The sequence below is a fragment of the Dipodomys merriami genome, unplaced genomic scaffold (assembly GCF_024711535.1).
Source record: "Dipodomys merriami isolate MVZ:Mamm:240054 unplaced genomic scaffold, mDipMer1.0.p SCAF_638, whole genome shotgun sequence".
Lineage (NCBI taxonomy): Eukaryota > Metazoa > Chordata > Mammalia > Rodentia > Heteromyidae > Dipodomys > Dipodomys merriami.
This window is the reverse complement of record NW_027206222.1, coordinates 176369-200755: the sequence shown is the minus strand read 5'-3', so window position 1 is coordinate 200755 and position 24387 is coordinate 176369. Positions and strand designations below refer to the sequence as shown.

Sequence of the window (24387 nt, the reverse complement as noted above, 5' to 3'; positions counted from 1 at the left end):
TAAGTCTCCAGGAAAGTTGTATGTTCAAATGCAGTTATAATATTCAATGCATACCCATGAAAGTAGGACAACTGGGAGTAAAGGTTGGGTTGGGAGCGAGGGAGGGGAACGATGAAAGGGGGTGTTGATCAAGATGCATTGTACTTATAAACTGACATGTTGAATGGTAATACCATGGGGGAACAACATACAGAAGAAACAAAAAAATCACATAGTACATTAAAAAGCAACAAAGATAAAACCTCTTGTGTCCCTATCCTGGGGTTCATTTCACTTAGCATCATCATATATGGTCATATGTACATAGCTTTTGACCTTTTCTACTTGTCTAGTAAGATTATCATAGACATATACTAATTATTGCAAATAAGGGAAACCATGGGACCTACGTTTCTTTGGGTTTGGTTTACTTCACTTAATATAATTTTTTCCAAGTCTTTCCATTTCCTAACAAATGGGCAGTGTCATTCTTTCTGAAAGAGGCATAGAATTCCATTGTGTGTGTGTGTGTGTGTGTGTGTGTGACATTTTCTTGATCTGTTCATCTACTGAGGGTCATCTAGGTTGGTTTGATACTTTAACTATGGTGAATAATGCTGCGATAAACATAGTTGTGATGGTAGCTTTAGTATGGCCTCACATGTGATCCTTTGGATAAATGCCACCAACAATGAAGTAGGGTTCCCTTTTGGCCACATCCCATCCAACATCTGTTGTTAGTAGATTTCTTGATTATAGCAATTCTAACTGGAGTGAGGTGGAATCTCAATGTTGTTTTGATGCACATTTCCTTTATGACTAGAGAAGTTGAGCATTTCTTCATGTGTCTATTGGCCATTCTTAGTTCCTCCTCAGAGAGTCTCTATTTAAGTCTTTAGCCCACTTATTAATTGGGCAGTTGTTTCTTTGAGGATTTGTTGTTGGAGGAGTTATTTTTTTTGAGTTCTAAGTATATTTTGGATATGAGGCCCTTGTCTGTTGTATGGCTAGTGAAGATCTTCTACCAATCCGTGGGCTTTCTATTGATCTTGCTAACTATGTCCTTTGCCATACAGAAACTCTGCAGTTTCATTCAATCCCATTTGTCCAACCTTTATTTGATTTGTTGTGTTTCTGGGTCTTTAATAAGAAAGTTTTGGCCTGTGCCAAGGAGCTCTAGAGTTTCTCCGTTTCTCCTATTCCTTCCTGTGATATTTTCAGAGTGTCTGCTTTTACTTTGAGGCTTTTGATTCATTTGGAGTTGATTCTGGTTCAGGGTGATAGATAAGGATCTAGCTTTAGTTTTCTACATGTGTTTAACCAATTTTTCCAGCACCATTTACTGAAGAGGCTGTCTTTCTTGCATTCTTTTTTTTTTTTTTAGCTTCCTTATTGAAGCTTAGGTGGCTATAGGTCTGTGGGTTCATTTCTGGGTCTTCAGTTCTATTCCATTGATCCTTAGGTCTGTTCTTGTGCCAGTAACCAAGCTGTTTTGATTACTTTGACTTTGTTTTAGAGTTTGAAATTTGGTATTGATATTCCTCCAGCACTGATCTTTCTGCTAAGGATTGTTTTTGCTATTTGGGTCTTTTATTGTTCCATATGAAATTTTGAATTAGACCTTAATCTTAAAACAGATCACTCCACATATGTCTAATGGCTACTACATCACTCTGAAAACTCTAAATGATTATATAATAGTTTCTGTCTTTTCACTTTATCATTTCTGTCTTTTTTTCTTGTTTCTCTGTTGTAGTCTGTCCTTTTTGCTGCTTCTTGAATATACCAAACCCTGTTCTGCCCATCAAAACTTTTGCCATGTGCTGTTCCCTCTGCCCAGCATACCTCCTCCAGGTTATCAGTCTGGCACACTGGACCCCTCATTTCCACCAGCCCTGTTATCAGCGAGAATTTAAGTCTATGCAGGGGAGTTCCTGCCAGCACTTTCCTACTTTATTTTCCTGTATTTTTCTCCCAAGTCTTCTCCATTTTTCTCCATAGCATACATCACCATGTAGCATATTTTATATTTACATGTTCATTTGTTTACTTTCTATAGCTGTCCCTAGAACTGAAATTCCATAAAGCAAGGAACTTGTTTTGCTACTGTTCTTTTCCCCAATGCCTAAGAATTATGGAAGTCACCCAGGAAATATTTGTGGTTATGAATAAATGACTTCAGTATTCTTCATGTGGTATATCTAATTCACTTCTTATGAAAGGGCATGGTACAAAACATAACTTACTTTTAGAAACCTAATAATGTGTTGGCATTTTCCCATATCAAAATCATTCTTCTGTAATATTTTTCATAATGGTTCCTGGGTATTCTGTTTTATAGATGCATGAGAAATTTATCTAAATCTCTATTAATGTACATTGTGAGGGGAATAAAAAATTACAAATAAAATGCAATAAACTCAAGAAAAAAAATCCATTTCTCATGCTCCCCCCACTTCAGTTCCATGGAGTAACCCTGCTTTGGAACGTGTGAACTGGTGGCTGCGTCCATGGCTCCCCTTCTTCCTCACCTTATGCACATAGAGCTGTCCAATTGCAGTTGTTGACTCAGAAGCAGGAAACAAACCTCCGATTTCATCTGGTTTGTTTTTCTTCCCAAACCATCCTCTGTTTGTTGAATCTTGCATTTCAAGCCCTCTCCTAATAGTGCTGGCGTCTGGCCTGAATCTATGAGGCTTTTGCTCCTTAAAGAAAAGTAGCATTTTGTTTGGCTGATTTTGTGAGAACTCTTGTCTGTGACTTAATCTTAAGCACCTCTCAAGTCCATTGATCAGAGGCAAATTAGATAAAGCATCTGCTTTTATTTACTACCCTACCTAGTGATCAGCTAGTGAGGACTCAGAAGAACTAAATGCCTCTAGTTCCTGGTGTAACATGTAGGGGCCACCCCAGTTGCCAGTACATGAGCTTGTTGCTGGGTCCTAAGAGGAGTCGATCTCCTCTGTAGTACAATAAGCTTCTTCATAGCATGAACTTGAGCAGAAATCAGAGAATCCTCTACTTTAGGGACTATTCTCTACACTTTCTAGAGAAATGGGCCTTTGAATTTGTTTGCTACTAAAAGTTTAAAGAGATACTATTTTTATTAATTCAAATCAGATAGCTAGAGATTTTCTTAATTAAAGTCTCAATATTAAAGAAAATCATACTATATAGACTCCTAGTAATAACTTATGTTTATCTATAATATATGTATATGTATATATATAAACATTTGTTATGATAGATACAATGATGATATTCTTTCTTTCTTTCTTTCTTTCTTTCTCTCTCTTTCTTTCTTTCTTTCTTTCTTTTTTTTTTTTTGGAATGTACTATATTATGTAACCCAGGCTGGCCCTGAATTCCTGAGTCCAAGCCACCTATCTGCCTCAGTCACCCAAGAAGCTGGGTCTCAGGTAAGCACCTGATTCAATACTTCCTATTTTAAATGTTTTGAACTTATAAAAATCTTCTTGGAAGTAGTGCTGTGGCTCAAGCAATAGAGTGCTAGCCTTGAGCTGAAGAGCTGAGGAACAGTGCCCAGACCCAGAGTTCAAATCCCACAACCAACAAAAAAATAATCTTATTGACCTTTGCATCTTAAATGTATTTATTGGAGAGGGAGCTGATTCTTAGAGAGGTCTCTGTTTGCACTTATTGCGTAGTGAAGGCAAAACTCAAATCTGTATCATGAATTCAAATTCTTACGACAGAGTTCAGCACTTTCAGTGTTCTTTCTCCTCCTGTATATCAATCAGGCTCAGCAGAAGAGATTTATAAACCCACATTTTTTTTAGTTTTACTGGCATGGGAATCCTGGGTCATCTGGTCTACCAGAAGAATCAGGAGTTATTATTTTTTAAAAACTGCTCGGGTGATTCTCACATGCAACCAAGGAGTGAAGAGCACCTGTTCACTCTGCAGAAAGGAAACAATATACAATTAGCCGCTCATCAAGAGAAGCAATTTATCTCAAAAGACTAGAAAAGCACAGTGTCTTTGTTTTTGCTATCCTTCCAGTGTCATTAGACAAAAACCATGGAAGTTTAAAAACCATTGTGAAGAAATTTAGCTTTTTTTATTGAGAACTATAGGGTGGCACATCCTTTATCTGGCAGAGGTCTTCTCTTAACAGCTCTGTGTGGTCAGTAGAAGACTTTACCATTCACTCATCTTGACCCATTTCTTTTTGATGATGCAAAAGAATGTTAATCACAGTGACTTTTTGTTTCATCATAGGAACTGACCACAGTCAGGGAGTCTCCACTCTTTGTTTAAAGTTCTGAAGTACAGAAACTTGACTGTTCAATTTGTCTTTTCTGTCTAGTTGGAATGGGGTTGGCACATCTCCAAGGCTCCAACTGTTTGGGTACTTTTCACACTCTGACTTCAGGAAAATGTCGGCATTCTCTGCTGTATACATATCAGAGGTGTCCAATCAGGAATAGGCTAATTTTGACCTCAGTAGTGCCTCTGCAGGGGATCTGTACTGTGAATGTTTTTAAATCAGTTGATTATGCCCATCACCGCTGTCTCAGAAGAATACAAGTGCTGTGTTGGTTATCTCTAGTCATGGGCATCATGGTTGTCTGACTGCCTAAATTGGCTAAATAATTGACTCTGAGGAAGCCAGTGCATTCTGGCAAAACTAAGCTCAGTCTGCAGATCGTGATCTACCTGCCTCTGTTGGAGTTACAGCATTGCCACTCATGAGTTAAGTGGTCAGAGTAAATAATCCCCATGAGCCTCAGTTTCCTCATTTGATTTGAGGATTAAGTGGGATAACTTATATCAAGTGTGACACACCAAGGGTGGCCAGCTTGAGGATTAAGTGAGATAACATATCAAGTGTGACACACCAAGGGTGGCCAATCTATGGTTCCTTTTCTTCTGCTTTGCTAACTTTGATATTCTGTAGTCCTCTATTTGGTTTTACTTTCTTAGACTTTAGTTACCCATAGCCACCTATGGTCTGAAAATACTACATGGAAAACTTCAGAAACAAACATGTGTTAAATCTCATGCTGGTCAGAATAACAATGAAAATTTGCACTTCCCTGCTCAGTCTGTCTGGGATATGAAGCATCACTTTGTCTACCATACTCTCATTATATACACTACTCACCCAGTAGGAGCTCTGTCTCAGTTATCAGGTCAACTGTAATGGTCCTGTAATGGGTATGTCAGTGCTTCTATAGAGAAGTTGGTACTAGCTGAGTTCTTTAGGCATTCATTGGGGTTATGGAAAATAGTACATGTAGGTAAGGGGAGACAATTGTATTAATTGCTCAGCTAAGTCCACTCATGTTATCCTCTTCTCTCAGTGAACAGGTTCGGCTATCCAATAGTGCAGTGGACTTGGCTTTCAATATCCTCTCCAGAGATCAATCTTTTAGGATTTTGGCAGGACCTAAACTTGAAAATTCCAAGTTACCTGGGAAGAAATAGTATTTGCTAATCCCATGGTGCTGAATGTACTGTTTTCCTAGGGGCTTGCCTAAAAATATCATTAGTAGTCTAATATTTCTCATTTGGATATGAAACTCAAAGGATGTAACTGGCTCATAGACACAGCTAGAATTGCAAACTTAGTTTATAGTTTTATTTGTTTCTGCAGATAATTGCCTTAAGGATCTTTGGGTTTGTTTTTTTTTCCTGATCCTGGATCTTGAACTCTGAGTCTGGGCACTGAGCTTTTGTGCTCAAGGCTAGCACTCTACCATTTGAGCCACAGTTCCACTTCTGGCTTCTTTGGTAGTTTAGTAGAAATAAGTCTCTCACAGACTTTCTTGTCCAGGCTGGCTTTGAACTATGATCCTCAGATCTCAGCCTCCTGAGTATCTAGGATTACAGGCATGAACTTCTACCAGCACATAGCTATCTTTGGGCTTTTTTTAAAAAAATAGAATTGCTAATAGATATTGAACTGTACAGTTCATCATCTACTTTCACAAGCTATAGTCATCAAATGAAACATTTGGATAGGGAAAGGAATGAAAGGTTTGGGGTAGTTGGTGATTTGGGTGCATAGCTGTATATTGGTATATATATTATCAGATGTGTACATCTGCAGTATGATACGTGAGTATAATTAACCTGTTTACAAAATTCTTCATGCCAAGTGGCAGAACTCTGAATGTTGAGAAATCCTAGAAAGTCTTTGACTAAGAAATTTCTCATAGGAGTCAAATATCAATAAAGCATCTGGGTGGCTAATCAAGGAGGTATAAGGCCACACTTAGTCAACAGGAAAATTCCCTATAGAAAGATATTACTAGAGGAAGTGCCATATGATTTATTTGCTGTAACTCAATTTCCATCTGTCTCATAAAATAGATTGTGTTCCACATTGAACTCCAGGCATTCATCCAGAGAGGCAGCATACCAAGGAGCAGAGAACCTTCTCCTCCTTTGGGCTGTTGGAGACATGCTCTGCTAAGAACCAGGCATGGTCTGAAGGGTCTACAAGGAAATAACTTGGACCACTTCACTGACAAGCCAGATCTTTGGGACTTGACTGGGTCATGGGCCTTTGAACAAAACTCCATAGCAATAATGGGGGCCAGGTGGGCTTTGAACATTCTGCTTTTCCCAGTGACTCCTCTGACTCCCATTTGCAGGCTCCAGATGGTAATTTTGCCAATGCAGGCATGATGCTGCTCACTGTTGCTTTTATTTCCCATGTTAATAGAGAATAGGCCAAATAAATACTTTCTTACTGCATTTTGTTAAAGGCAATCAGATGAAAAGTGACACCCTTTTTCATTCTGCAAACAGAACACTCACAATTATAGGAATTACTACAGCTGAGTTAAAGCCAGCATGGTCCCATAAAGCATTGTTAAGTTAGAACCAAAGAAATTCTAGAGCCTTTGCAAAGCAAAGGGTTATCTTGAATTCAATTTTACCTTCTCTGTATTTCTTATAGGTAACAGAAACCTCATTTTGTTTCTGAAGCTTCCTTATTTGGGTTACTGTAACAACATTTCTGGGGAAACTTCAAGAAAAGGATTTTTAAGAAACTATTTCTGGGGGAAATTTCTCTCTCTCTCCCTCTTTTCTTTTTTGAATTTCCTTTTGTTAGGCAAAGTCATGTTAGGAAAAAATCAGAGCTTTGACATATTTTCTGTGGAGAAGAAAGAAAGTCAGCATGAACACATTCCCCAGCTGGTCCATGTGTCTCCTCTCAGGAAGGGAAACAATTCTGTGAGTACACCAGCTCACTCGGGGCAGTTATTAAATGACCAGAGATTTAATCCTCTCACCCATGAAATGGAGATGATGCACATCATAAGGGCCTCTCTGGAGGGATGGCTGAAAATGGCATAAATCTCCTATGCTGAGGAGACAGGGTTGAACAAATATTACTTACATCTGGATCCAAATGTCAAAACCTTATGCTGGGATGGGAGGTGGAGGGTGACAGTTTTCTCTCTTTAGAGCATCTACTGAGTAAAGAGGTTAATTATTAAATTCCTTAGTCCATGTGTGCCAAGCACAGTGCTGGGAACTGAGGGAAAGAAATAAATAATCCCAGATTACAGAGAATTCTCGCCTCTGGGGAGAGGAGCACTCAGAGGAGCAAACTGCTGTCCTGGAACTGAGCGTAGTAATTGAGTCATGTAGTCATTGTCCCTTCATAGTGACAATAGGCTTTCCTCAGAGAGACCTTGTTAGGTGGGTTCATCATTGAGATGCTGCTGCAGAGGACACTTATGGCTCTGGACATAATGGACAAAAATGGCTCTGATGTCATAGACAATGGCAGTTTGCAACACCTTCTGTTCTTATGGAGTAACTGTTGTGCATGTGGTCTGTTGTTGACTGTATGTTGATGTGTGGCCTGTGACTGAACAGAGCCAGGAGAGAACACAAAGTAAAGGCTGGAAAATAAGGCTACAAGCTCAACCCAATCTGCTGTCTGATTTGTTTGTAAGTGAAGTTGTATCAGTGCTCTTGTGCATCGTGTCTCTGGCTGTGATTACCACACAGTGACACAGTGGGGGTACAGTTAGCACTCTACTCATGTGGCACAGGTGTTTCTAAATACCACACACCATGCAAAATTATACAGCAAGAGTCACAGGGGAAATAAGGGGAAATGGCACTGGGGTAACTTGAAATCTTTGCCAGTGACATATGGAAGGGAGATGTGTTGATCTTAAAGGTCTTTAGAATAGAGAATATGATTAACATCCACACTAAAGATTTAGCTTCTGACAAGCCCTGAGGAGAGTGCCTGGGGACACACACACACACACACACACACACACACACACACACACACACACACACACACACACACACACACACACACACACACACACACACACACACACACACACACACACACACACACACACACACACACACACACACACACACACACACACACACACACACACACACACACACACACACACACACACACACACACACACACACACACACACACACTACACACACTACCTGAGGTCAAGAAGCATGTGAAGAGAGAGGGAGAATCAATGAGCCACGGCGTTGTTGGATGTGACATGTGATCTAAACATGTTTCCTGCAGGGTGTACTAATTGGTGGATTTCAAGCAAGCAGCTGTGGATTCCAGTAAGTCACCTAGTGATTGAGGGTAGTCAGGGTTGTGATGACATATCTACCTAGATCATGCAAACTGTAAAGATCAATAGGACCAGCTAAGCAGTCTGCCTCTAGCTGTTCTATAGGGAAGGGGTCCCTAGGGTTCAGTTAGATAAAGCAGGACCAATTGAATTGTGGAACTGGTGGAGGGGGGTAGAAAGAGCTGGCAATGCATCCAAATGACAGTGCCCTGTTTCTGGTATGGAAAAGTCGAATGTGCTCAGAATGAGTGAGGAGACAGTACAGAGGGATAAGCACTCACTGCAACATGGCCTCCCAGGTTGACACATGTTAAATGGTTAAGAGAAACTCCACCACGAATACGGCAGCTTGCCTTGAAAATGACATGTCCCTTGCTTGTGGAAGTGAGCATGGGAAGCAGTGCTGTTTGTGAGCTGCGGTAAAGAGGGGGAGGGGACACCTGCAATTTGGTGAAAGGTATGGCCCCAGGTGAGTGTGGTGGGGCCATCACACCATGAGACCCGAAGGATGGACAGGGGAAGTCAGGGTTGTGTGTTTCGTATCCTCCTCCATGTCTCCACCTGGGCAGTTTGCTGCTTTCCCTTCACACTGCTCACAGAGGAAATTGCACAAAGCAAACATGAAATTTGTGTTTATGCTCACATGCCTCCCTAATTTATTAATCACATTGGATTTTGTTTTGAAACACACAGCAGAATTGAGGGTGATTGCAAGTGAGACCATTCGGTCCCCAATTCTTACCATACATAAGACATAGCACTTAATAGAAAATGTTTGCTGACCCCAGATCAGAAGAAAAGGGGTCTACAATGGAATAGACTTGAAAACCCAGAAATGAACCTACAGACCTATAGCCATCTAATCTTCAATAAGGGAGCTAAAAGAATAGAATGGAAGAAAGACAGCCTCTTCAGTAAATGATGCTGGCAAAACTGGTTAACTACTTGTAGAAAACTAAAGCTAGATCCTTATATATCACCCTGCACCAGAATCAACTGCAAATGGATCAAAGACCTTTGAGTCAAAGCAGATACTCTGAAAACATTACAGGATGGAATAGGAGAAATCCTAGGTCTATTTGGCACAGGCCAAAATTTTCTTAATAGAGACCCAGAAACACAACAGAGCAAAGAAAGATTGGACAAATGGGATTGCATGAAATTGCAGAGCTTCTGCATGGCAAAGGACATAGCTAGCAATATCAATAGAAAGCCCACGGATTGGGAGAAGATCTTCACTAGCCATTCAACAGACAAGGGTCTCATATCTAAAATATACTTGGATTTCAAAAAATTAAATCCCCCAACAACAAATCTTCAAAGAAACAACTGCCCAATACATAAGTGGGCTAAAGACTTAAAGAGAAACTTCTCTGAATAGGAAAGAAGGATGGCCAATAGACACATGAAGAAATGTTCAACCTCCCTAGCCATAAAAGAAATGCAAATCAAAACAACATTAAGATACCACCTCACCTCAGTTAGAATGGCTATAATCAAGAACTCTAATAACAACAGATGCTGGAGGGGATGTGGCCAGAAGGGAACCTTACTGCATTGTTGGTGGGAGTGTAAACTTATTCAACCACTTTGAAAAGTAGTATGGAGGTTCCTCAAAAGACTCCACATAGAGCTCCCCTATGACCCAGCAATCCCACTTTTGGGCATTTACCCAAGTGTTCACAAACAAGACCACACTAAAGCTACCAGCACGACTATGTTTTTTGCAGCCTTATTTACCATAGCTAAGATATGGAACCAACCCAGATGCCCCTCAGTAGATGACTGGATCAAGAAAATGTGGTATATATATACAAAGGAATTCTATGCCTCCATCAGAAAGAATGACATTGCCCCACTTGTTAGGAAATGGAAAGACTTGGAAAAAAATTATATTGTGAAGTAAGCCAGGCCCAAAGAAACATAGGTAAAATGGTTTCCCTTATTTGCAATATCTAGTATATGTCTGAGTCAAGCAGAAAAGGTCAGATAAGTTGATGTTAGGGAAATGAATCCTAAGATATGTATTCAAATGTTTTTTTTTCTTTCATCCAATTATTTCTAACACATTTATAAGATTATTTCTTTGTTGCTTTGTATGTCCTTCCCCTACAGTATAACCCCTTCTTTCACTGTATTTGATGTCAGTATAATTTGTGGAGGGGAAGGGCAAAAACAAATTGTTTAAATAGGGATACAGGGGTGGACCCATTGCAACAATGAGATGTACAAGTCGTTATGTTGGGGGAGCGATGGGAAGGGATGGGAAGAGGAAACAAAGGAGGAGGCTACAATGCTTGATAAGAAATTTACTCATTATCTTGCCCATGTAATTGTAACCTCTTTGTATAGTATTTTCACAATAAAAAAAAAAGATAGCTAAAAAAAAAAAAAAAGAAGTGATCAGGAAGGAAGTCTCCTCAGGTGTCAGGTCTGAATTGTGCTGAGACATTTAACAATGCAAACAATGGCTAAGAACATTTTGTATTTATACTGTTATTCCCTCCCTCCATGCATAATGCCTACACCCACTCTTCCTCACCTCTACCAACAGCAATGCTCTCCCTATATCTATCTGGACAGAGTAAATCCCAACAGAGCATTGCTCATCAGCCCTGTGAGTCAACAACTGCTTCTCAGGTTTCTTTTGTGATAGTATTGATGAACTCAGGGCCTTGCACTTGTTAGACTGGTGCTCTACCATTTGAGTCAGACCTCTAGCATCTGCTCTGCATTTAAGAGCACTCGAAAGAGCTTAAAACTAGCTATTCCTCTTAACTGGCATCTGGGATGTCACAGGTCGTGGCCAGTCTTTTCCATGTAGTAAAAGCAGACAGGTGACCAAGTGGGACTGTAAAGTAGCCTATCACATGGCTATTGAAACACAGAACCTTCTTGTTATTTACCTTCTCCCAGTGTGAGGTCTACTTCCTTTCCTGAAATCTGGTCTTATTCAGTTTTATGTCCCAATACCAAATGGAGCTGCTCTGTTTCCTTGAGTGTTGTGAGTCTGAACAGAGATATGCAAAGCTGTCTTAAAGAGATGGGCTGGTTTCTAGATCAGCAAAATGACTCTGATATTATTAAAATCATTGACCTCAGAACAGAAACAAAGATAGCATCCATAAGGAGTGTGAGTAACCCATGAGGTGATGAAAAAGGAAAGACAACCTTTCGGTTCGTGACTTTGAAGCCTCTGTTCTTATCAGAGCAAACATAAGCATGTCAGACTGCCTGAGCCTCATGTCAGACAACAAGCTCATTATATAGCTCTCCTTAATCTGCTTTCATGTTCAATCACACATTTTTAAAAATCATGATTTGCCTTCAGGGAAAAACTATGATTGCTATACCAATGGGAGTAATCTAAATTATTGTGTATAGGAAACATTGACCAGCTGGTGTTTGACATCTATCTTTGAAAGTGATTAATGTGAGTCTATTGTGAGTGTCAACTATACTTTGGTCTCCATGGTAAACCCAATTTCTGGGTCTGCAAAATGGAGGACTGAGATTGGGCTTCTTTAAGTACATCAACATGCTGTTCACTCCCTTTCACCCTTCATGCTGCCTACAATGCTCTTCATCACCTCTTTGGATCCTAGTGCTTGTGATTTATGACCTGCTCTCACCCACTCACAGACACTCCTGTTCTTTGGCTTCTGAAACCCCTAGCCCATGACTTCTACAAAACTGTCTTAGAACACTTGAACATTCTGTTTTGCATTGTAGTTATTTGGCCACAGCCATTTCTTTGCTTAAACTTGGAATATGTCCCCATTGTACCCAGTGCAGTAAAGAGCATATTACTTGAAGTTCTAGTGTTATCCTGAGATCATTGAAAGGCATAGTTGTGTGTGTGTGTGTAGGTGTAGGTGTAGAGGTCATATTTTGAGCACGGAGATTTCAACTGGGGAGGACATACTCACTGAAAGCTTCTCACAAGGTTGGAAGAGGAAAAACTGGGGGGTCTGGCCCAGAATTGAAGGCCAGTCATTGTTGGAGCCCTGTGAACACTCTTTCTCCCTCCACCCTCCTGATGGTCCTGTGATGCAGGCCAAGTTGACCTTCTCACTTCTGCAGCCTCAGAGAGACTAAAGAACATGCTCAGTATTGAGTGACTGGTACCCAGGCTGACTCTACTCTGCATCCTCTATACCATCATAGCAAACACTTCTCTCCAAACCTGGCCTTGGACCAGCTCTGCATATTGGGAGATGGCTAAACCACCATGAGTCAACAAGTCAGAAGCAGAAGAATAAACATGAAGAGATTGTGGGGTCAAATTCCCTGTACCTCACATCACCATGGACTGTTTGTGAGCTGTATCCTGACCCGTGACATTTGGGCTATTCTGCTCTTGCCTTTACTTTTGTATAAGAGACCACCCCAGATTCATGTTGTTTGTTTTGGAAGTAAATGCTAGAAAGGCATGACCCTGAGTGGGTTCAATTGTAGAGTAGGGTTCAGTGCCCAGATGTCAGTACTGCTTAAGAAAGAGCTGTGGATGAGAAAGGGCTGGTGACCTGTAAGCCTTTTTTTTTAATGACTTAAAAGATCTAAGAGCCTTTTATTTCTTCTCAAAAAAGCTGCCAAGAATGTTCAGTGACAAGCACCATGCAGTGGAAAGAGCAGCAGACACAAGTCTGCAGCAGGCGGGTCCTCTCTAGCTCCTGAAGATTCCCTGGGTGACCTGGGCAAGGTTGGCCTCTCTCCTCTAATCTTTTTCTCTGCAATTAGGAATGAATTTTGAAAAAAAATTGTTGAGGTGTTTTTGGAGGAGAAAATCAGATTGTCATATTACCAGTGTGAGTGTGTTTTTTTTTTTTGGGGGGGGAACCTAAAAAAAGCCCCTGTAGTATATTCTACATCTTTCCTTCCCAACAGTTCCCTTCCCTTTTCCCTTTCCCCTTTCTCCTTTCTCCTTTTCTTTTCTTTTTCTCTTTTGAGTGGGCAAGTTAAAAGAAATCTATTCCTCCAGTGTGACTTGAAGGCTATCTGTTAGAAAAATGGCTTTGAGATTCCAGTTGGTATATGTGTTACATTCAGCTGGAAATCCTTTTTTCTTTTCTTTTCTTTTGTTTTATTTTTTTTGTAACTGTGGTAGACTGAACAATGTCTGCTCCCAAAGATATTCACCTGCAAATCCCTCCAACCTGTGAATATGTTATCATATAACATGGATAACAGAGGCTTTTCAGATAAGAATAAATTATCTTGAGCTAGTCACCTATGGCTCACGCCTGTACTCCTAGCTGCTCAGAAGACAGATCTAAGGATTACAGTTTGAAGCTAGCCTAAGCAGCCAGAAGTGGAGCTGTGGATCAAGTGGTAGAGTGCTAGCCTTGAGAAAAAAGTTCCAGAGACAGTGTCCAGGCCCCAAGTTCAAGCCCCAATATGGGCACACAAAAGAATCATCTCAAAATGGTGTGATTATGTGCCTGCCTGCCTTCCTTCCTTCCTTCCTTCCTTCCCTCCTTCCCTCCTTCCTTCCTTCCTTCCTTCCTTCCTTCCTTCCTTCCTTCCTTCCTTCCTTCCTTCCCTCCTTCCTTCCCTCCTTCCTTCCTTCCTTCCTTCCTTCCCTCCCTCCTTCCTTCCTTCCTTCCTTCCTTCCTTCCTTCCTTCCTTCCTTCCTTCCTTCCTTCCCTCCTTCCTTCCCTCCTTCCTTCCTTCCTTCCTTCCTTCCCTCCCTCCTTCCTTCCTTCCTTCCTTCCTTCCTTCCTTCCTTCCTTCCTTCCTTCCTTCCTTCCTTCCTTCCTTCCTTCCTTCTTTCCCCTCTCCTGGACCCTCCCTCTCTCCCTCTGTCATTATTTATCTTTCTCTTCTTTCTCTTTCTCTCTCTACCAGTACTGGGGCTTGAATTCAGGGTCTTGAGCACTCATTTGGCTGTTTTGCTTACCACCGGCACGCTAGCATTTGATCCATGTCCCCAGCCCAGCATTTTGCTGGTTAATCAGATATGCAGTCTGGAAGACTTTTTTTTTTTTTTTTTTTTTTTTGTCTGGGCTAGCTTTGAGCAAGGATCCTCCAGATCCTAACCTCTTGAGGTGTCCAGCTTCACAGTGGTTCTTAGAGAAGCAGAGGTGAAGGGTAGAAGGAGGAGGGGGACAAGGGAAGCAGGAGTGGAGAGTGCACGTTGCGGATGGGGGATGGCTGTGAACCAGGAAATGCAGGTGGCTCCTGGGACCTGAAAAAGCCATGGAAATAGATTCTCCCCCGAAGCCTCCAGCCAACACCATGATTATAGACTTCTCACTAGAACCATAAGAGGGCAAGTCTGTGTCGCTTTATGGCATTCAGCTTGTAGTTATTTGTTATAGCAGGGATGGGAAACTAATATAATTCCTTGACTCCCTCACTCGTTCCATGTCTATATCTCCTCTTCTTTCTTCCCTTTATCCCTCCTCTCTTATGTGTGTCTGTCTTTCTCAGTCTGTCTCTCTCAGCTCCATTCTCTTCTCTTTCCCCTTCTCATCCTTTCCTTGTTTACCCTTCCCTTTGGGGGAATAAACAAATCCAAGTAGAGCAGTTAGTAAAAGACCCAATGATTTAATAGTGATGTTGTTTTGGTTTATGTTATTTTAAAGTTTTTCACTGATTATTATGAGCTCTGGTGAAGAGATTAATTTAGTTACAGTGATTTGTTTCCTTGTCTTGACTTCATAAAAATCACAGAGATACAATAATATTGTTATACATCCCCTGGGCTGGAAAATGCCCAGTAATTACAAGTGATTCATGAGAATTGCTTAACTTAGCCTTCTAAGTTGCATTGTGCTCCATGGTAAGCAGTCATTTATTGAGTTTTAAAAGTGCCTTTAGAAAGGATATAATGGGATCATCATTTAAAAGTATGTTTGGAGAAAACTCTGGGACTGTCAGGAATAATTCTTCACCCAAACCCTCCTTTCCAAAAGCTGCCAACTCGCATGTGACTTGTTTGAGTTGCTTAACAGGCAAGCAGCTGTGGAATGCCTGCCTGTCTTCCCTGTCTAATGTTTGCTGATGCTGGTGGTGCTACCTGTGGAGGACAGGCAGCCACACTTGCTGCCAAGTTCAGATGGCCAGGCCTTGCTGGGCTGTGGCTTACTTTCACAGCTGGGTCATCCATCATTTGATTAGACTGAGGTTACCCATTGACACATCCTGGCTAATGTGCCCAGTGCTACAGTGGAGATTTGCTGGGCTCTTTGGGCAGTTGGATTTTACTGGCCTCATTACTAATGCTCTGCTGGCCACTAACAGATGGCTGAGAGTGACCTTCTGGGGGAACTTAGTCCTCTTGTGATAACTCAGGCTTCCAATACACAACTTCTGAAAATTCATCTTTTCCTTTGGTGTGGCCCAGAAGAGGTCATGACCTTCTCCTTCATCATATGATTGAGCTGTCTGCTTTCCTCTCTTCCTGTTTGTAGGACAAGGCATGAAAAGCCTACCCCAAGCTTCCTTTCTGAGCAATGTGGCACTCCTTTCCTCTTCCAGAGAGGGCCTTCAGCTGAGGTCCTTGCTTCTCACTCCCTGGAAAAGACGCAGGTTAACCTGTTCCCTACTCCTGGCTGCCCTGGGCCATTCCTGCTGCCTTCCTCCAGCTTCGTTCTGCAGCCTGTGGTTTCCTGGTGGCCTTTGCTCCTTGGATGCTTATGGTTCCCCAGCCCTCTTCTTGCCTTTTAACCTTTCTCTTTCTCCCTCTCGGCCTTCTCTCCAAGTTTGACATCCATCCATGATTTTCTTCTCGAAGCACTCATTCCTTAACATTATACACTTGTTCATTTTTGTCTCCCTATTCATATCAGATGCTTTCTTTCTCTGCCTTTTATCTTCCCTGAGGTTCTTGAAGTCTGAATCTTGTACCCAACATTCTGTGGGGTCCCTGGAGCCCAGTGCAAGGCATGACTAGGTGCAGGAAGTATGATCGCATAGGGTGTATGGAGAAAACCTGTTGCCAGTGGAAAGCTGCAGGATTGTATGTTTGCCTTCTCTTGTGTTTGGATAAAGACACAGGATTCTGACTGATATTATGCAATGAACCTATCCAAAGACAGGATGAGTGCCTGTGTGTACTTAAATGGTTATTGCTTCCTAAAACCCTGTTACCTGCCCCTTGGAATGTGCCCTTTGAGCTGTAACCAATAATGACCCAAGCAAACATGTACTCTCTGACCATTAAAAGTGGAGAATGGAAGATATTTGGGAGTTTAACTAAGTCTGCCCATTAAACTCTTCCTCACTCTTGGCAATATGAATATATGTCTTGACATTATGAATGTTGTTGCATGAGTAATCTTTTTTCTGTGATCATCCTGTCTGCTGGACAGAACCATCAGCATTACACCACAAACTGTCTGATTTGAATTCCTAGAGGTATGTGTGAGTAAGAGCTTTATAAACAGGAGAAGCAGCATGTAAAAGAAATGATAGTGATCAAGGAACTTGGTGTCAGAAAAGGCAAGAGCTAGACAGAACCCAAAATGTCCAGGGTTTGAGGACTACATTAATAATGAGGGGTTTTAAAGTAGATAGAGGAAGAAGATGGATTTTAAAGGAGATGGATTTATCTACATAGTAAAATCCTGTTCAGTTAGTCTCCATTCCCATAGACAATTCTCTTCCACAGAGAACACACTTTTGAGGTATACCAAGAAAGAGGGCTGGCTGGTCTAGTCATCTTGAGCCCTAAGTCCCTGGAAAGTTTTCCATGGAGATGTATAAGGCCCCAGGGAACAGATTTCACAGATGTTACTAGCAAGGCAGAAGAAGAGCTTTGGTTGAGCTGCATTCCTCTGGGACCTCTCTCTGTCTCAGCTTGTCTGTCTGAGTTACATCGCCCTGATCTGATACTCTAGCTACAGCTGGCACTGAGAGGAGGCGATGGTGGTAGCTGTGGGCAGGTTACGGTGGGTAATTGGAAGTAAAGAGAGAGAGAGAGAAAGAAACGTGGCTTACTTAATTGCATTCTAAATTACCGGCACTGTTCAATTTGTTTCTTAAAAATAGTTGATGCATTCAAGAAAAGTCTATTCTGGAGTGAAGGCAGCATGGAGGATAGAAGGGATGGTTGCACTGACATAGGCATTATGTTGCTATGTTTGCAAGACGTGCTCTGTCTGCAAGTACAGATTTGAGTGGCTTGCTCAATTATTTTCCCTGTGTGCAGGCTAATGGTAATAAACTTGGGAAACTGAAACACATGAGTCTACAGTAATTGTTTTGCAGATAGTGTAATAATTCATGATAATTGCTTGCAAAGCATTCTCCATCCCCCCCCCCCCTTGTCTACAGGGGTAAATACATTAAAGCCACATTCTCATATAGTATTTTACAATCTATTAACATAATAACCCGTTGTTAAATAAGTCTTGCTGCTGTGGGTAAGTGTGTGATATCGGTCCATTAGACACCTTTGTCGTGTATACAAGCAACTTAATGGTGCTATTTATGGGCATCCTGTTCACTGGGTATATGCTTATAACCAACTAACAGATTCAGAGCATGAGGTACTGCCTGATGGTCACTCCTCGTGCTATCCTCATACAGTCCACCATGACTCTAGCCTGGTGATTGCGTTTAGCACCCTGTGAATGAAAAATACCATCTTGATGAATTTAGCTGTAAGCTGTGTTACAATCAAATGGTCAGAATACAATCAAATTAAATCTTAAAGCTGTTGTTTTCCTTAACATGTATGATTTTTCCTCAAACATTGTAATTAAAGAGCATATTAGGGATAGATATTCTAATTCCGTTCCCTTTATACATTTATTAGCTATCTTTGGTTAAATTTGGAACTCTGTTATGATACGCATCTGCTTATTCTTAAATTAGAATGGCTTTAATGATACCTGAAGAATTAGAAAAGTAATTGGTTAACTCCACTAAGGGAATTCATGGCAAATAAATATCATTATGTTTACCCAAGCACCGTTATAATCGGAGAGTTGTATAATTAGCCAAATTATACAGAGGGAAATTAGACACTCATTATTTACTTTTCTTGGACATTTTGTGGGTTTATTCAAACATTTTCACTGCACACACGAGATTAATTCTTCTTAAGGTTTACATCTGTTTTACCACAATGTCAAGAATTTTAGATAAAAGAGGTTCTTTTCTTGGTCCAAGTTAGCAATAAGAAATCCATGGTTTTGCAGTTACAAAGTAGCCGTTGGTGTGGAGGTTGGAGGGCTCATGGCTGCCTACTGAGGCAGAGTGGTAGGTTCCGTCATGACCAAGACAGGGTCTGGTCTAGCCGACTGGCTTCCTCCTGTCTCCAGCATCACTCCCTGTCTCAAACTGGACCTTCTGCTGGGTTTAGTTGAATGAATTCCAAACTGAGTTGGTGGCTCAGTTCTTGTCAATCTCACTGTGTGTCAAAGTCACCCTGGGGCTTAACAATTACAGTTGACTGGCCTCATGTCCAGAGATTCCAATCCAGTGTGTGACCAAAAGTGGCATGGACCAGAGATGCTCCATCAGGTGGAAGACAGGAACAACAGGGCAGTGCTGCCACACTCCTGGCCTCAGAGCTATTATCTGCCAGGGACTTGGATTGGCAGCACTTTTTAAAGCTGGGATTCACTTTCTCTTAGAAGCTGCTCCTGACTGATCAGGCTTGACCCACAAAATGAAGCAGATACATCATCATCACTGGCCTGAGGTATTACTTAGAAGAACTATAGATAAAGAATTCCCTCATCCCTTGGACGAATACTTAATGAACACTCACTTGCTGGCTACTAGGTACTTTTGAGAATCTAGAGAGTTGAGGGTAAAGAGGCATGTTTTGGAATTTGGTGGAGGAAATGAAAACAAAAAAGAGGAATAAAAGAAAGCATATAATATACTAAGTCATTTTCTGGACAATGGCGGTTTCAAATCTTACAAAGACCCGTCCACAGAGGCAGAATCCTGGCCATTGAGAAAAGACCAATAGGAACCCACCCAGTCCTAAGAGATCATTCTGGACCACCAGAGGCTGAACCTGCTTGGCCCATGAGCACACTGATATAATTTGCTTTCCTGGACCCTATCCTTGGCTGTGCCTGTCGATATCTTCCTTAAATATTGGTGGGCTTTGTGTCTGGAGAGTCCTAATGTTCATGTGTTCAGTGGCTGTGAGATTTTCAGCTCTATTTGCAAAGAACAGCCACTGGAAAATGACTCTTAAATTATAAAATGCTCTTTCCCCCTCATTATTCCTCGGTTTCTGTCCTGAATCAGAACCAAAGCCTTTAGACTTGCCTTCCTTTCCCTGAGGGTTCCCCATAGGCACAGGCTGCACACCAGGGCAGAATAATGATGCCCTCACAGCTTTCTTACTCCAGCAGGGGAAGCCCTCAGTGCCAAATTGTTGACATTGCCTTATCCTCTCTGCCGCATTGAATAAATATATTTAAAATGGGATTAGTTTGTAGTCTTTGGCTTGAGTTATAATCCATTTCCTATTCAGATACATGCTGCTACTGTTTATCTCGACCAAATAAATATTAAAATTGCATTTGAACCTCACAGTATATTTATATTCATGCTATTACAATTTTATTTCTGTCAAGTGGCATTCAGGTTTCAGATGTAAGGTAGAAATAGGAGCACACAGGCAAATGGAAGTTGGTGGTTATGATTTCCGTTGTTCTTGCCCTTAATATATTCTCTGTTCGAACTGGGGAGATGAATCTGAGCTCCTTGGTTCCCATGGAGTCTCTTGTTGAGAAATTTTTGTTAATGAAGATTTTTTTGTCTCATTATTTGAGACCCAGACAGGAACAGGGGATCCTTTATCATCTGCAGTTGTCATGCATCCAGTTTGAGTGAGAGAGCCATACTTGATGAGACATGGCTTAGGGCTAGCATTTCCAGGAACACACCCGGTAGATGCAAAAAGCTGCCTGTGACCACATGTAGGATGGCTGGAGTTAGAGTCCTGGCCTGTGTCCAAATAATTCTCTGCTTAGTCATTACACTGTCATACTACAATGCCACTTCGCAGGCTGTAGTAGCAGTAAGAATTGTGATGACTAGATCCCGTTACTTTTGAAATCTTAATTGTAAGAAGTAGTATGAGGATAGGCAATGAAATTTATAAATCGAAAACAAGCTTCTACTCCAATAGTAGACACTCCTTTTTAAATTTAAGAGCATTCCATGATAGAACTTGGGACCATAAAGTATTTTAGTTCAAAGATTATGGTCATGCAAAGGGTCAGCTTTTGAAGTTTCTTTATTTGTTGTTACTTACAGCAAGGAGTTTAGTCAGAATGATATCCCAAGAAGGAATACTTCCAGCCTTTTGAGGTTACTGGGACAGTCTCTGGTATATCTCTATTCCAGACATGAATTATTGTAGTTATCATATCATGGAACATGTAAGTACTTTGATGAACAGTCTGTACACATTACTTCATTTCACAGCAAACCTATGAGCTAGGTACCATAATTGTCACCACTTAACAGGTGACAAAATTTAGGATTAGCGAAATTGAGCAACACATGTAAAGCTATGTTAGGAACTCAGTGGTGGAATCAGGATTCAAACAGATCTGTATTGTTGCTGTTTTCACAGTGACATCTGGGAACGGGATGTTTGGAATAGATAGGAAGGGACTACACCATGTGGGTTTAGACAAAGTTTATTGAAACATCCTTCTATGCCCCTAGGGCATAGGGGCATAGAAGGCAAGGCTGTAGTCAGGGGCCAATCCCAGGACAGGAAGGTAAACAACTTGAAGGAAAACAACTCGAAGGATTAGCAACTTTGAATCCATGACTAAAAAGAGCCATTCAGGGCAAAAAGCAAGGTGCAAGTGAGGATCTATTTAGAAAGACACAAAAGTAACCTTGATGCACCGTTCTTCACTATTAACTAGGAGGAGCATGAATGGGGATATCCTGAAAAACATCACCTGAGCCTGCACTGGGCGCAGGACCTTTGCCCGGCACAGAGGAAAGGGAGTCCCCCTCCCCACCCCACCCCCAGAAGAATGTATGCCAGCACACAGCCTCATGGCACACAGGAACTCAGATGGGGTCTTGCCAGTCAATGCCTCTGACACCGTATCATTCTCAATCCAATGTTCTCGGTGCCCTGTGGTGTTTCTGTGATGATTCCTAGACATGTCAAAGACAAAATAGATCTTTGTTTTTTAGTTGCTTCATCAACTGTACACAAGACAAGCATAGTAAAGGGAAAGGAAGCTTATGTTTCAGCTTTGGCTTCATCACTGGCTACTTTTGTGTCTCCCCGCAAGCAGGTCTACAGCTTGGAGCTTTAATGTCCTCATCTGAAAACAAGGGCTCATGAGGCCTAACTTGAATGAGATGGTAGGAAAACATTTCGTACTCAAATACCCACTCAACATGGCTCCATCTGTGGTGCTCCAGTCGTTCCTCAGTTCTATCATACTCAATCTTTTCATTATCTTGCAGATTAGATAGGCTATAATCTGTAGTCAACCAGTGCCTGTGAAGAAGAACTGATTTGTTGGTTGAGGAATCAGGATCCTAAAGGGTATCTGTCACTAAACTAAGAGATTAAGGAATTCCAGATAAAAGTTAATCCCTTTAGTGAGACACATAAAAGATAAATTATATTCTTTGGGATTGAAGGCAGAGCTCAGTTGATAGAGCAAAAGCATCATGAATCAAGTTTGAGTCTCAGTCTTTGAGCCAAACAAAAAAGTAACCAACTCTTAGCCAGGCACTGATGGCTCACTCCTGTAATCCTAGCTACTTAGGAGGTTGAGCTCTGAAGATCATGGTTGGAAGCCAGCCTGGGCAGGAAAGCCAATGAGACTTGTATCTCTAAATAAGCAACGCCCCCCCCCCTGCAAAAAAAAAAAAATGCCAGAGTAGAATTGTGGCTCACATAATAGAATGCTAACCTTGAGAAGAAAAGTTCAGGGACAGTGTCCAGGCCCTGAGTTTGAGTCCCAAGATCAAATAATAATAACAATAACAATGATAACAACAACAACAACATCAATAATAATATGATGATGATCAGCTTTTCAGCTTATTCCAAACTAATACCTAACATAAAGTGAGCACAGACCCCGTACTAGGTCCTTTTGAAGATCTTACACACATTGTCATTTAATTATCACAACCACTGTGTGAAGTTGGCACCAGGCATCGTTTCCCTTTATAGGTAAGGGAAACAAAGCTCTTTAAAGGGACTCCTCCGACTGCTGCCCACTCACACAGCTGGTAAATGGAAGAGATGGAATAAGAGCCCATGAAATCTTGGCTCTTGATCTCTATACTATTTTAAAAGGTTCAAAACTTAAAGCAAAACTTACCAGCATCTAGGTAAGAATGAGTGAGTCTTAGCCAGCATACTCTCAGATAGTGCACAAACTTTAAATGTTTCTATCTATACATTGACGGGCCTTAAACCTGAGAGCAAGCAGAGCAGAGCCAATCTAAAGAATGTTTAAGAAAAACATGAAAAGGTTGGGATTAGAGCAAGAGAAAATTTGTGGTACATCTCAACCTTTTCATGTTTTCCTTCATGCTGAAATGTGGACACTTTTCATTGCACTATCTCCAAATGGTTCATATGGAATAGGACTTAAAAATTGCACATTTCATTGATTAAGCAGCCATTGTTGAGTGGGACACAGGTTAGCCCCTGAATTAACCTGGTTCAATCAGTTCTTTCTTGGAATTTGGAAGTAGTGGTCTACTGCTGGGCGGTACCAGAGCTGTAATGCTGGGGCAGACATTTTTATGCTGTGCTGAAAATTCTAGAAGTCAAAGAAAAAGATGAACAAGACAAGTGCATAGCAGGGTGAAGATTTGAGGCATCTAAGACCTAAGAGAGGAAAAGAGGGTAGAAAGGATATAGTTAGCTATTCTGGTTCCTGGTGGCTTTCAAACTCTGAATTTCAGTTCTCCAAACCTGGTTTAGCTTGTTGCTTTGGGGTTTAAGAAGATACCATTGGAAATTCTTAGTTTGCTACTCATTATTTCATTCAAGCTAGTCTGAATAGATCTGTATTATTTGACACTTAAACTTTTTTTTTTTTTTTACTTTGGACAATTCCATTTAGATAAGTGACTTGGTTTTTGTTGTTGTTGTTGTTGTTGTTTTGGTTAGTTGTGGGGCTTGAATTCAGGGCCTGGGCACTGTCCCTGAGCCTCTTTGTGCTCAAAGCTAGCACTCTACCACTTGAGCCACAGTGCCACCTCCAGCTTTGAGTAGTAGTTAATTGGAGATAAGAGTCTTTTCTGCCTGGGCTGGCTTCGAACCACAATCCTCAGATCTCAGCCTCCTGAGTAGCTAGGATTACAGGTGTGAGCCACTAGTACCCACCTCACTGACTCTGCTTTCTTGGTATAGAAGACTTATTTCCACTGTCTTCAGTTGGCCACTTAATAGTGGCAAGTCGTTACAGGTACACATTTTCTCCCAAGATATAATGGTTATAATTAAGTGATTCAAAAGCACTTCAGTGCAGATGGGCCGAGGCTATCCAAATGTCAGACTAAATTATAAAGTGAGCAGAAGTGAAATGCCACAGGAGGTAACCATCCATAATTTATGGGTAGCAGGATCAAATGAGTATATAAAATGAGCTAGAATCATTTTTTTCATGGTTTCCTATGCTTTTATTAAGTGATATATCTGAGTAGCAATGAAACATTGAAGATAAAGCTTCAAGAGTGGAGTGTTCTTACCATATGCCTGGAACTCTATGTTTTGGATCATGTGCAAGGAGAAATGTCATTAGTGGAAGCATTCCTTTTTCAGCTGGTGGGAATCTGAGCCATGAATATTTTAGGTTGGACATCGGTT

The 24387-nt window shown here is 41.1% G+C and overlaps 1 long non-coding RNA gene across 2 annotated transcripts in view; it reads left to right on the top strand.

Annotated features, from left to right (window-relative positions):
- LOC138815317 (uncharacterized) overlaps nucleotides 1-24387 on the top strand; it is a 317682-nt gene that overhangs the window by 142808 nt on the left and 150487 nt on the right. For both annotated transcript variants that reach the window (XR_011368287.1, XR_011368288.1), the window contains one exon: nucleotides 3333-3398. This is a non-coding gene — a long non-coding RNA (uncharacterized lncRNA). The remainder of the gene's footprint in view (nucleotides 1-3332; nucleotides 3399-24387) is intronic.